Source organism: Salvelinus alpinus, chromosome 4 (assembly GCF_045679555.1).
Source record: "Salvelinus alpinus chromosome 4, SLU_Salpinus.1, whole genome shotgun sequence".
Lineage (NCBI taxonomy): Eukaryota > Metazoa > Chordata > Actinopteri > Salmoniformes > Salmonidae > Salvelinus > Salvelinus alpinus.
In genome coordinates, this window is record NC_092089.1 from 59,514,805 (window position 1) to 59,516,072 (window position 1,268).

At 47.2% G+C, this 1,268-nt stretch overlaps 1 long non-coding RNA gene across 1 annotated transcript; it reads left to right on the forward strand.

The window, feature by feature from the left end:
* The first annotated feature begins 419 nt into the window (after window positions 1-419).
* On the forward strand, window positions 420-784 carry LOC139572504 (uncharacterized). Its single transcript, XR_011674438.1, has 2 exons — window positions 420-513; window positions 616-784. It is a non-coding gene; the product is annotated as an uncharacterized lncRNA (long non-coding RNA).
* The last annotated feature ends 484 nt before the right edge of the window (window positions 785-1,268 follow it).

A 1,268-nucleotide genomic window follows, 5' to 3' on the forward strand; every position in this document is an offset into this window, starting at 1 on the left:
CTTCGCATCCAGTACAGCCACGTAACAGAATGTCCTTGTAGCATTCAATAGATGGACAAACACAGTAATGACATACCTACAGTACTGTAACTATATTTAGACTTTTGACATCATGTCACCAGCATGTGATTTCCTTTGTCAAAGGCATTCTTATATTGGCCAATTCTGGTCCTGGAGGGCCATACCCTTACAAAAAAGCACTATAGCTTTTCTGTAAGAAACTGTACATTTTTTATAATACCTTATAGTTAGCTTATAGTATGCTATGTTATATTATTGTCACGAATCCCGTTTCCTGAGTCGGGTTTTTTCCTGTGTTCTGTCCTGGAGTGTTTTTTCCGGCGTCCTGGAACGCACCCTGTCTGGTTGCCGGGCAATGTAGCCAGTTGGGAGTTTTGATTACCCGCACCTGTATCCCATCAGCTATCTGCACACCTGGTCCTGATCATCATCTCTCCTCTTCATAAGCCCGGACCTGACATCCATTCCCTGCCGGATCGTTAGCCATGAACAGTATGTTGTGCCATAGTATCAGCCTCAAGTTGGATAGAATTTGTTTTGTTGTTTTTTACGTATTGCTTGCCTTAAACTTACCTCCGTTTGTTTTGTCTTCAGTTACTCACCCGGATCATTTACCCCATTCCCGCCTGGTCGTCGGAGGATTCCGCTACCCCATTGGATTCACCTATTTACTCCCATCAACTCACCACCGCTGCCCGCTACGCCACCTGGATATATCTACCCATTCACATTCACTTGTAAATAAATACTCACCTTCTTCCTACTCTCCTTGTCCTGGTCTGCTTCTGGGTTTGATTTTGAAAGATCGTGACAGAACGATCCGGCCAAGGATGAACCCAGCGGACCTGGACTCCGTTTGCCATGCCATTACCGAGCAGGGGAAGACATTGGGACAACACAAGACGGCGCTACAGGAGATAGCGGGTTCAATCCAGAACTTATCTGCTAGCTTGACACAAATCCAGGATCAGCTCAGTTCGCCGGCGATTCATTCACCACCTGTTTCACCCATCTCACCTGCCGTGTCTGGAGCGGTTTCCTTCCGTGAACCCAAGGTACCGACGCCTGATAAATATGAAGGGGATTTGGGAAGATGCCGTTCGTTTCTTATGCAGTGTGGGTTAGTGTTTGATCTGCAGCCCCATTCTTACGCCACTGACAAGGCTAGGATAGCCTTTGTTATTGAACTGCTGCGTGGAAGAGCTCTGGAATGGGCTTCAGCCGTTTGGGAACGACAGGGGACCTGC